This window comes from Anolis carolinensis, unplaced genomic scaffold (genome assembly GCF_035594765.1).
Source record: "Anolis carolinensis isolate JA03-04 unplaced genomic scaffold, rAnoCar3.1.pri scaffold_9, whole genome shotgun sequence".
Classification (NCBI taxonomy): domain Eukaryota; kingdom Metazoa; phylum Chordata; class Lepidosauria; order Squamata; family Dactyloidae; genus Anolis; species Anolis carolinensis.
Window position 1 is genome coordinate 29,793,406 of NW_026943820.1, and position 12,500 is coordinate 29,805,905.

A 12,500-nucleotide genomic window follows, 5' to 3' on the forward strand; every position below is an offset into this window, starting at 1 on the left:
CAGGGGGCAGAGGACTCTTGCAAGTAAATTATATTATAATTTAAATTAAATTATAGATTATATTTATATTATTATATATTTAATATAATATAAATATAATAATATGAATCTGGATTCCCTAGGAAACAAATGGCAAAAGAACAAGAGAAAATAATAATAATATAATAATAATAATAATAATAATAACAATCTGGATTTACTAGGAAACAAATGTGCCCATTATAAAATATAACGTTGCTTAGAGCTTAGGTCCAAGATCACATAAAGTCTTCTAGCATTGGGCCATGGAGGTTGCAGTGGTGTCAAACCACATTAAGTCTACAGTGCAGACATCCGTCTATACCTAAAGAAATGGCGGACATGAAATAAACCCCACGGCCAGCATCAAATGTAAACTGGGTCACTCGTTTTGACATTTGCAGCGTTAGCGTGCTGGACACCCATGGCTCAGGCGCATGCCATGCTTTTGACAGCACTGATGCCCCATAAATAATACTAATACTACTAATAATAATAATATCACACAGTCCTAAATGCTTAAGAAGTGTTTGACTTGTGATTCTGTGATACGAAATCCAGCATATAGATCTCGTTGGCTGTGTCATACTGTATCTTTATGTCAATAATAATAATAATAATAACAATTGTTTACTAGATGACTTTCGAGGTCCGTTTCCGTTTCTATTGGGAATTTAGGCTTCCATTGAAAGTGCTAGACTCTCCTTCACAAAATATTATTATAACATGTCTCTATAGGAGAATAGAGTTGGTCTAGATTAGCTTTAGGGTCCCTTAGTTTTCTTGGTTTGGGGGGGATTATGTTCATTCTGGTTTATTTTTTAGGGTTTTTTTTTAAATGAAGGACATATCTTGGATGTATTGGTTTATTGTGGCCAAATTTGGTGTCATTTTGTCCAGTGGGTTTTTTTTTGTTTACTGCGTTGGAAAAACATCCATCAATTTTTTAGATATACTAGTCATGTCCGGCCACGCATTGCTGTGGCGTAGTTTGACGGTCTGCAAAATGTGTTCTATTCAGGGCTATTCAAGGTGGCCAACAAAGGATTCCCCTTGGCAGGAGTCAGGCAGGTTGTGATGCTGCAGGGCTATTCAGTGCTATTGAAGGAGGCCCACATAAGATTCCCCTAGGTAGGGAGCAGCCAGGCTTTGATGCTGCAAGGGTATTCAAGGCTATTGAAGTAAGGCAACAAGGGATTTCCCTAGTTAGGAAGCAGCCAGGCTTTGATGCTGCAAGGCTATTCAGTGCTACTCATGCCGGCCAATTAAGGATTCCACTTGGTAGGAAGCAGCCAGGCTTCATTATTTAGAACAATCATTAGTCCTCAGTGGTTTTTTCCCCCATGCGCAGGTTGGGGACTGGGCTAGAGGATTATTTGTAGCGCATGCGCTTTATTGTCTTCTTTATTTTTGAGGTCTTTAAATTCTTGCCGCTGTGTGTTTATGTTTTTATGTTAGTGGTGGTCACTCCTTGGCTTGTTAGGCATTGTGTGGCCAAATTAGATGTTATTTGCTCCAGTGGTTTTGTTGTTAATTCGGTCCTACAAATGGACAGCACATTTATATATATATATATATATATATATACACACTAGCTGTGCCCGGCCACGTGTTGCTGTGGCTAGGACTTAATTTTTCTTTTCTTTTTGTTGTATGAACGTAGAGGCATGGATGAGAGGTTGTGCTGTCAACTTTCAAGGTTGTGGGGCATTTAGTTTAGTTGTTTTGTCCGGTGCCATGATTCCATTACCCTTTTATATATATAGACTAGCTTTGCCCGGCCACGCGTTGCTGTGGCTTATGGGAATCCTTTGTTGGCCAGGTGGAATAGCAGTGAATAGCCTTGCAGTCTCAAAGCCTGGCCGTTTTCTGGAGTAGCTGGAGCTGTTTGTTGTATGAACGTAGAGGCATGGATGAGGGGTTGTGCTGCCACGTTTAGTGTTTCTGGGATGTGTAGTTTTGTTGTTTTGTCCTCAGCCGAAATTTCATTACCCTTTTATATAGATAGATAGATTGATAGATGCCCTAGTTTATCTCTCCTGCAGAAGTCTCAAAGCGGCTGTGTTGTGCAAAGAGGTTGTGCTATGGAGCATGGCCATACAGCCCAAAAAACTCACAGCAACCCAAAGGAGTTGTAGTTCAGCATCTGGAGGAGGGACACATGAAAGGACAGGGATGACCTGTGATGGATGGCCTCGTGTCCCCTCCTCACCTCGAGTGACCAGATGGCCCAAAGAGAAAACAGGACGTCAATGCAACTGCACCCGTTCTCTACATGCGCTTGCACATCCAGACGCCGGCCTCTCGCAGCAGCCTGTCCAAACATGAATGCGGTGTGGCTGCTGCTGCGTAAGCCATTCCCGCAGGCGAGGAACACTGCAAAAGGAGGCGCAGGCGAGCCTCCACACATCCCGGGGAAGGGCGGCAGGCCAGGCCGGGAAGGACACGGAAAGTCAGGCCCAGCCATAACATAACCGAGCATTGCGCTCCTCACACAGTGGCGCCTGTGACTTATGACGACCCCACGGAAGCATGACATGTGTGACATTTCTCTGCAGAGAAGGTGCGCTTCAAAGAGTCACTGAAATGTCACCAAAGCTGCTTTCCGACCGTGCTCGACGGCGCATGAGTGGCACACGCTGTGCCCCAGTGCCTTCCCTGACACCACATGGGTTCACTGCTTTGAATACTTGCCACATCAAAGCCACAGCTGTGGAAAAGACACTGACAGTTTGCCAAAGCGTGAATGATCAGAGTTTGGGACTCAGTGATTTCGGTTCTATCCAAAAATCTAGGAATCAGGATTGTCAGATAATATGGCACATCCCAAGCAATGCCACTTTGGGCCACAGCACCCTTACGACCCCATCTATGGTGAATTTAACTCCATCCAAGAACTTGGGAATCCTATAAGTATTAGTATTACTACTAACCATATTATCGCCACCATATTTATAACTGCTTAATCTATTGTCAAGGAACTGTCCATGCAATGCTTGGTTGTGCCAGCTGTCAGCAATAGTTTGTAGTGCAGTCTTCTTGTACTAATTCTTCGTCTGCTGTGCTTTGAGAAGTTATATTATTATTATTATTATTATTATTATTATTATTATTATTATTATTATTATTGGCACAAAGACACAGTATGACACAGCAAACAAGATAGATATGCTGTATTTCATATCACAAAATCACAAGTCGGACACTTCCCAAGTGTTTAGGACTGTGTGATGTATTATTATTATTATTATTATTATTATTATTATTATTATTATTGAAATCAGTGCAGTATTGGCAGATAATATGGTCCTATCCCATGAGGTTTGTTTGTGTGGCAGATACTTCATGGAATGTCTGGAGGGAGGGCACAGTTTTTCTGGCCAGGACGAAGAACGAGAGTTTTGCAAAGATCCGCACATCCGAATCTCCGCATATCTGCATCTCAGAACCAAGCAGCAAGTGTGCACAACGGAGGCAGAAATCCCAGGACTCACCTCTTCTCAAGTCCTGGGATTTTTTGCCCCTGTTTAAAACCCGTGATTTAGTGCTGTATGGAAGTGCCCATAGCTAAGAATGGAGGCGAGACAACAGGAAGGGAGAGAAATCTGCCCTTTGGGAGGGAAATTCACTCCTGGAAGAGTTATTATTGTGGGAGAAAGGTGTCTCCACTGAAGCTGTATCTCCAATCCTTATTTCCAAATAACTTTGGAGAAGGATTGTGGCCATGGAATAGGGCTCCTTGCCTCGCCCTGCTTCCCTGCCCCATCAAGACAGGGACTTTGCCATTCATTGGTGGCAAATGATTAACCCCAGTTGGCGTGTTTTCCCTGCTCGAAGTACATATTCCCGGCCGCACGCAGTGCCCACAGAGGGAGGGGAGCCGGCCAAGCCAACGGCAAAGGAAAACACCAGGCAGGACAATGGGAAGCGGGACGGAAGGAAGCAAGGAGGAAGGAAAGGAGGAAGCAAGAATGATACGCTGGAGACACACCAGCCCTCTCCATGTCTAATGTGAGGTTGTGCATAGGAGCAAGTCGTCCATGTATGGGGGAAGGGAAATCTCAACCAATTCAACACAAAAATGAAGCTTCTGGAGGATGACAACAACTTGCAAAGTAATGACCGCACAATTAAACAGGAAATAATGCTTTCAAACCAGGGGAGCCATAGTGCTTTGATTTGTCTACGATTGAGCGACTGAGTCACATCGGATTCTGCAGAAAAGAACGGGGAGGCACAGAGAGGATTGTTCATGGAGCGGTCCCAGCTGGGCCGGGCTGGATCCCAACACTGACGTCTTTCGAGGAATCCCTGCTTTTCCCCCTCTTCCTCCTCCTCCTCCTCCTCCTCCTCCTCCTCCTCCTCCTCCCGGCTGCCTTGATGGTAGGACGCCCATGTTTTCCCTTCTGTCCAAGCATCACACTTGAAAGAAAATGAAAGAATGAAGGAAAGAAGACCCATGTGAGCTCGAATGTTTCCGCTTTGACGTTTGCAACAAGCCTCTTCTCCAGAATTTCTGTTCGGATTGCACCTCCCAGCATCCCTTTGCTAGCTAAGCTTCGCTGGCGCTGCAGTTCCAACAACTCTGGAGGGAAATCAGGTTCCTTTCTTTGCTCTTATGTCAACAAATCTGCCGTTTCCACTTGGCAAAGAGAAAGAAGGAGGGTTGCAACAGAAGGTGGAAATGCCACGCAGAAGAAGCTCTTCCTGTTCAGAAAGCTCACCGAATATGCATCTCGACACCAGAAATATACAATCGTGGAGTGCTTTAATTCCTGCTCAGCCAAAGAAAGCCTGGCCTTGAGCAAGTCATGGACTCGTGGTGATCCTGAGATAAACCTATCTTGGGTTTTTATTGGGAAAACCTGCTCAAAAAGGGGTCAGGCCGGGCTGTGGCGCAGGCTGTTGAGCAACCAGCTACAGCCAGCTGCAACAAATCACTCTGACCAAGAGGTCATGAGTTCGAGGCCAGCTCGGAGCCCCGCATTTGTCTTGTCTTTGTTCTATGTTAAGGCATTGAATGTTTGCCCTATGTGTGTATAATGTGATTTGCCCTGAGTCCCCTTCGGGATGAGAAAGAAGGGCGGAATATAAATACTGTAAATACATAAATAAATAGTCCCAAAATGTTCCACCGATGGCATATTACACCTAAAAAAATTAGGAATAATGTACAAAAACATTCAAAACAAATGCTGGAAATGCAAAAAACAAGAAGCGTCTTATTTCCATATTTGGTGGACTTGACCAGAAACGATTTTTTTTTGGAAAATTATACATGAGGAAATTCAGAAAATATTTCAAAAATCATTCCCAATGAAGCCAGAATCTTACTAACTCGGACTGACGGAGAATACAATAAATTTCAATCAGAACGAGGACATCATATTCACCTATGCAGTGGCAGCTGCAAGAATAACCTTTGCGAAACATTGGAAACAACGAGAACTCCCAACAAAACAACAATGGTTGGAGAAACTGGATGATATACATGATATGGATAAATTAACATACTTAATGAAAGTAAGTAGAGGAAACGCAATAAAACGAACAGACTGGGAAAAATATGAAGAATATTAGAAAAAGTTAATGGAAAAATAAGCAAAAGGAGAAACCCGAGAAAGGATATTTGGAACTAGTCCATGAAAAATCAAGACACAAAGGACAGAAAGTGGAAGACCAAACAGAACTTTTTATTTCCTACCATCCTGTTTAACCCCCTTTCCCCCCCCCCCAAATCCCTTTTCTCACCTATCCCATCCTTTTAAATGTATATACACGGAAGAAATTTTGAATAAAAATGAATCTATATATACATAAAAGAGTGATGGCATCACGGCAGCTGACAAAACAACAAAAGTAAACACCCCACAACCTCGAAAATTGGCAGCACAACCCCTCATCCATGCCTCTAGGTTGATACAACAAAAAGAAAAGAAAAATAAAAGTCCTAATTAGAGGGAGAGGAATAATTGTTTTTATCCAATTGCTGCCAGTTAGAAGGCTAAGCTCTGTTCACTTGGTCCCCTAGCAACCAACTCAGCCCAGGGGAACCTTTACCTTCACTACCACCAATTCCTCAATACTTTATTCCCCATACCACCAGACTTCACCACAGCAACGCGTGGCCGGGCTAGTAAAACAGCTAGTAAAAGATAAAATAAAAAAGGGGTTGTCCCTGCCTTGATCCAAGGCTGAGAGAGTGCGACTTGCCCAAGGTCACCAAGGAGGTTTCCACAGCCAAGAAGAATTTGAATCCCGGTCCCCAAAGTCACAAATACAAGGCCTAAACATCGTCCATTAACTGCATTTCCCTTCTGATCCCCTCCATGCGAATGTGTTGTTTGACCATCCTTGCATTGCACATTGCAAAGCAAGTGGCCGGTCCGAGCCCACAACATCCGCAACCAATTAGCAAGCCCAGAATAGTTTGCATTCCAGGGCTAATTGGTTGCAGCAGAGCCCCTGGCCCACATCCAGCCGTCCACCTCAACGCAAGATGTCACAGCAACACATTGACGCAAGTGCGGATGCATGTGCCGTGCCCTTCAGCAACCGGTTCAATGAGTCTGTTTGGTGTGAGAGAAGCGAGTGAGTTTGCAACCATGAACAGAAAGCTCAGGCACAGAAGCATTTCCATGACACACAGATATAACAATCTGTTGTGGAGCAACTCCATGAAAACCCATGGATTGGTGAGAGAGATACGTAAACATTTCTGTTCGAGATTAATATCGCCTTTTCCGGAAGACAACCTGAAAAGAGAGGCTGGCCTTTCCTTCCGTATAGAAACTCTCTTGGGAATAGAGTTCAGGGAAAAGGCTAAACCTACAGAGCACAAAATGCCAGAAGTTTCATTTTTCCAAATCCCAACATTTTTGAGGATGCCGCCGTGGTAGCTTTGTTTTCGGTTGCTCCGGAATCACAACAAGCACCATTTAAAGATATCCATAACCTCCGGCCACTGAAGTTATTTGTCATATTATTATTTTAAAATCCAGATGATCTACTTTGAACTGAATTATATGGCAGTGTAGACTCATAATCCAGTTCAAATGTGGATTATCTGATTTAATTATCTGGATTATACAACAATGTAGAAGGGGCCTGAGAAAGGAACATCCAACCTCTGCTTAAGGTCCAGTTCAAAGCAGATCATCTGGATTTTATAATAATAATATGACAAATAACTTCAGTGGCCGGAGGTTATGGATATCTTTAAATGGTGCTTGTTGTAAGTTTTAAAAATTGTTTTATTTGATATGTTAATTGTTTTTTTAATATCAGGATATGATGTTTTAATTGATCACATATTGCTGTCTGATGTATTTGTATGAATTTTATATGCTGTACGCCACTTTGAATCCCTCCCATGGGAGAAAAGCAGGATAGAAATGAATAAATAATAATAATAAAAACAATTGTATGGCCATGTAGATGGGGCCTTAGAAGGTGCTTCAGATCTCCAAGGGTTGGACTAGATGGCCTTTGCAGTTCCCTTCCAATTTACAATTCTATGGTATTATGTGTTACAATAATATCGTACGTAACAAATGCTGAAACAGTATAACATCAGGCATTATCTTGTAGCAGAATTACTATGCTGACACAAAAACTTACAACATGGTGCAACTTTTGTAGCCAAATGAAGAACGTGTTTTTGCACATCATTCTATATCCTTTAATACACTATTGCCATGTGCCACAGCTCTGCATGCATGCACGACTCCGGTTCTGCTGCCATTGGCTGGACATGACGTCCTGCACACAAAACTCCTTCCACAAACATATTACAACTTAAGCAGCAACACGAACACAGCAAGAATCTGAACATGGTACTCGGTGCTGCTTGATACCCTCAGAAAATAATGGCCAAATCCTACTGATATAAAAGTAAAAAGGTAAAGGTTTCCCTTGACATTAAGTCCAGTCATATCCGACTCTGTGAGTTGGTGTAAGTCAAAGAGCAGGCATTGTCCATAGACACCTCCAAGGTCATGTAGCCAATGGCATGATTGCATGGAGAGCCGTTACTTTCCCGCCGGAGCAGTACCTATTGATCTACTCACATTTGCATGCCTGTAGACACCTCCAAAGTCATGTGGCCAATGGCATGATTGCATGGAGCGCTGTTACCTTCCCGCCGGAGCAGTACCTATTGATCTACTCACATTTGCATGCCCATAGACACCTCCAAAGTCATGTGGCCAATGGCATGATTGCATGGAGCGCCGTTACTTTCCCACAGAAGCAGTACCTATTGATCTACTCACATTTTCATGCCTGTAGACACCTCCAAGGTCATGTGGCCAATGGCATGACTGCATGGGGTGCCATTACCTTCCCACAGAAGCAGTACCTATTGATCTACTCACATTTGCATGCCCATAGACACCTCCAAGGTCGTGTAGTCACCGGCATGACTGCATGGAGCACCGTTACTTTCCCGCCGGAGCAGTACCTATTGATCTATTCACATTTTCATGCCTGTAGACACCTCCAAGGTCATGTGGCCAATGGCATGACTGCATGGAGCGCTGTTACCTTCCCACCAATAGCAGTGGTACCTATTGATCTACTCATATTGGCATGTTTTTGAACTGCTAGCTTGGCAGAAGCTGGAGCTAACAGCGGGAGCTCACCCCGCTCCCTGGATTCAACCTTTTCATCAGCAAATTCAGCAGCTCAGCATTTTAATTCATGGCACCACTGAGGGCTCTACATTTCATTCTATGCCCTCTTTTAATACACTATTGCCATGTGCCACTGTTCGGCATGCATGCACTACTCTGGTTGTGGAGCCCCTAGTGGCACACTGGCTTAAACTCTTGTGCCTGTAGGACTGCTGACTTGAAGGTTGGGCTGCTGACCTGAAGGTTGCCGTTTCGAATCCAACCTAGGGAGAGGTCCAGCTCCCCATGCGGAGACACGAAAGAAGCCTGTCACAAGGATGGTAAAAACATCTGGGCATCCCCTGGGCAACATCCTTGCAGATAGCCAATTCTCTCACCCCGGGGCCGTGGTGGAGGCTCCTTCCTTGGAGGCTTTTAAGCAGAGGCTGGATGGCCATCTGTCGGGGGTGCTTTGAATGCGATTTCCTGCTTCTTAGCAGGGGGTTGGACTAGATGGCCCATGTGGTCTCTTCCAACTCTACTATTCTATGATTCTATGATTCTAGAAGCAACTTGCAGTTCCTCAAAAAAAAAACCTACTCCGATTCTGCGGCCATTGTCTGGACATGATGTCCTGTACACAAAACTCCTTCCAGAAACATATACAACGTAAGCAGGCAACACAAACAACAAGAATCCGAATATGGTACTAGGTGCTCCTAGAAATAATGGCCAAATGGTATTGATACAAAAGTACAAACATATATAATCTACTAGCTGTACCCGGCCATGCGTTGCTGTGGCGAAGTCTAGTGGTCTGGGAAATAAAGTATTGAGGAATTGGTGGTAGTTAAGGTCAAGGCTAAAGGTTTTCCCCTGACATTAAGTCCATTATAAATGGGTTATACAGCTGTGTGGAAGGGCCTTGAGTCTACACTGCCATATAATCCAGTTAAAATCAGATAATCTGTATTTTATAGGCAGTGTGGAAGAGGCCTAAGTGAGGCCTAAGTCTGCCTGTCCCCTGGGCTGAGTGGGTTGCTAGGAGACCAAGTGGGCGGAGCTTAGCCTTCTAACTGGCAGCAATTGGATAAAAGCAATTATTCATCTCTCTCTAATTAGGACTTTATTTTTCTTTTCTTTTTGTTGTATCAACCTAGAGGCGTGGATGATGGGTTGTGTTGTCAAATTTCGAGGTTGGGGGGCCTGTAGTTTTGTTGTTTTGTGGGTCGCCGTGATGCCATCACTCTTTTATATATATATAGATAGACTAGCTGTGCCCAGCCACGCGTTGCTGTGGCGAAGTATGGTGGTATGGGAAATAAAGTATTGAAGTATTGGTGGTAGTTAAGGTAAAGGGTAAAGGTTTTCCCCTGACGGAGCTTAGCCTTCTAACTGGCAGCAATTGGATAAAAACAATTCTTCCTCTCTCCCTAATTAGGACTTTATTTTTCTTTTCTTTTTGTTGTATGAACGTAGAGGCATGGATGAGGGGTTGTGCTGCCCAGTTTAGTGTTTCTGGGATGTGCAGTTTTGTTGTTTTGTCCTAGGCCGAAATTTCATTACCCTTTTATATATATAGAAAGATAGATAGATAGATAGATAGATAGATAGATAGATAGATAGATAGAAAGAAAGGGGTTGCTTCTTTCCAAGCGCCTTCGCCCTCCCTTCCGCCTCAAGGAGGAAACTCTGACCAAGTTGAGATTGAATCACAACAAGCCAGGCCCGGCCGTGTCGAACCCCTGAGATGTTGGGAAAGGTCCCTTCTTCACCAGGCAAGAGCAGAACAGGCCCAAGGCGGAAAAAGAGCCAGGCTGGAAGGGGGGGAAAGGGGGAAATGGGGGGTGGCTGCGCTGGGAAAAGCCCTCCCTCCCGTTTGGCCCAGGAGAGGGAAGGGAGGCTGGGAACAGAATTTGCCTTTTTGGAGGAAGGCAAAGACACAACTGGGATATCAGGGAGAGAAAGAAGTTGGGAGCCGGCATTTGGGAGGCTTCAGGAGACTTCCTTGCGGGTTGTGCCAAAGCCCCTCAAAGACCCCTTTTCTCACAATGTGAACGGGAGGTTTTGATCCCTCGGCAGGATCAAATTACAAGAAAGAAGACGATGAAATCATTTCTTAGGGAAGAGACGGGATTATTGGCCACCCAAAGGAAAGACCCCTGTCGCAGTCAAGTCCTTCTCCTTTTGGCTTCTTGAAAAATCACAGCCCAATACAGTAGAGTCTCACTTATCCAACGTAAACGGGCCGGCAGAACCTTGGATAAGTGAATACAGTAGAGTCTCACTTATCCAACATAAACGGACCGGCAGAATGTTGGATAAGCGAATACAGTAGAGTCTCATTTATCCAACATAAACGGACCAGCAGAACGTTGGATAAGCGAATACAGTAGAGTCTCATTTATCCAACGTAAACGGACCAGCAGAACCTTGGATAAGTGAATACAGTAGAGTCTCACTTATCCAACATAAACGGACCGGCAGAACGTTGGATAAGCGAATACAGTAGAGTCTCATTTATCCAACATAAACGGACCAGCAGAACATTGGATAAGTGAATACAGTAGAGTCTCACTTATCCAACATAAACGGGCCAGCAGAACCTTGGATAAGCGAATACAGTAGAGTCTCACTTATCCAACATAAACGGGCCGGCAGAACGTTGGATAAGCAAATATGTTGGATAATAAGGAGGGATTACAGAAAACATTGAAAACATTGACTACAAAAATGTGTTGGATAATCCAGAACATTGGATAAGCGAGTGTTGGATAAGTGAGACTCTACTGTATGTTGGATAATAAGGAGAGATTAAGGAAAAGCCTATTAAACATCAAAATAGGTTATGATTTTACAAATTAAGCATCAAAACATCATGTTAGACAACAAATTTGACAGAAAAAGTAGTTCAATACGCAGTAATGCTATGTAGTAATTACTGTATTTACAAATTTAGCACCAAAATATCACAATGTATTGAACACATTGACTACAAAAAAGCGTTGGATAATCCATAATGTTGGATAAGTGAAACTCTACTGTAGTTCAATATGCATTAATGCTATGTAGTAATTACTGTATTTACGAATTTAGCACCAAAATATCATGATGTATTGAAAACTTTGACTACAAAAATGTGTTGGATAATCCAGAATGTTGGATAAGTGAGACTCTACTGTATGTTGGATAATAAGGAGGGATTAAGGAAACGCCCATTACACATCAAATTAGGATATAATTTTACAAATGAAGCACCAAAACATTATGTTGAACAACAAATTTGACAGAAAAGGTAGTTCAATATGCAGACCTTTACAGTAATGCTATGTAGTAATTACTGTATTTACGAATTTAGCACCAAAATATCACGATGTATTGAAAACATTGACTACAAAAATGTGTTGGATAATCCACAACGTTGGATAAGTGAGACTCTACTGTAGTTCAATACGCAGACCTTGACAGTAATGCTATGTAGTAATTACTGTATTTACAAATTTAGCACCAAAATATCACGATGTATTGAAAACACTGACTACAAAAATGTGTTGGATAATCCACAACGTTGGATAAGCAAGTGTTGGATAAGTGAGACTCTACTGAAGATATATCAGGGAGGGGTTAAGGCTGGGGAAAGGAATTGGAAGGAAACTGAATCTCATCCTGGGAGTAAATGTAAATCCAACAAATGCACAAAAATGGGCCAAAGAAGCCTGGCCTTGGCTGGAGAAAGGGCGCAAAGGGTCTGTCCGGAAAGCTTGGCTCTCACACACAAAATACACACAGAGAACAGACACACATTTCCATCCTCCAAGACCCCAAGGCCTTCTCTTTCTCCAAGGGGTCTACATGGGAGAATTAATGCGG

At 43.2% G+C, this 12,500-nt stretch overlaps 1 protein-coding gene across 1 annotated transcript in view; it reads right to left on the reverse strand.

Moving 5' to 3' along the window:
- Nucleotides 1–12,500, reverse strand: part of bcar1 (BCAR1 scaffold protein, Cas family member) — a 41,160-nt gene that overhangs the window by 28,168 nt on the left and 492 nt on the right.